We start from the raw sequence: 465 nt of genomic DNA on the forward strand, positions 1-465 counted from the left end.
AAAAAATTAACTTAAATGATTTTAGCAAATGGCTGCAATATAACAAAGAGTGAAAAATTGAAGGGGGTCTGAATACTTGCCGTACCCACTGTATATATATACACACACATATATACACACACATATTAGGGCTGGGGATTTAACGCGTTAATTAGATTAATTAATTACGGTGAAAAATTAGTTAAAATTATTAACGCATTTAAAGGGGTCATATGACATTGCTAAAAAGAACATTATTTTGTGTATTTGGTGTATTTTTGTGTATTTGTGTATTTTAAGGTTAAAAAAAACATTATTTTCCACATACTGTACATTATTGTTGCTCCTCTATGCCCTGCCTTTCTGAAACACGTCGATTTTTACAAAGCTCATCGGTCTGAAAAGCGCGTTGTGCTCTGATTGGCCAGCTGTCCAGTGTGTTGTGATTGGCCGAATTCCTCAAGCATGTGATGGAAATTCAGATTC

At 34.2% G+C, this 465-nt stretch overlaps 1 protein-coding gene across 1 annotated transcript in view; it reads left to right on the plus strand.

The window, feature by feature from the left end:
* Positions 1 to 465, plus strand: part of LOC107690595 (E3 ubiquitin-protein ligase rnf213-alpha-like) — an 86,437-nt gene that overhangs the window by 7,496 nt on the left and 78,476 nt on the right.

Source organism: Sinocyclocheilus anshuiensis, unplaced genomic scaffold, assembly GCF_001515605.1.
Source record: "Sinocyclocheilus anshuiensis isolate Anshui unplaced genomic scaffold, SAMN03320099.WGS_v1.1 scaffold2905, whole genome shotgun sequence".
NCBI lineage: Eukaryota > Metazoa > Chordata > Actinopteri > Cypriniformes > Cyprinidae > Sinocyclocheilus > Sinocyclocheilus anshuiensis.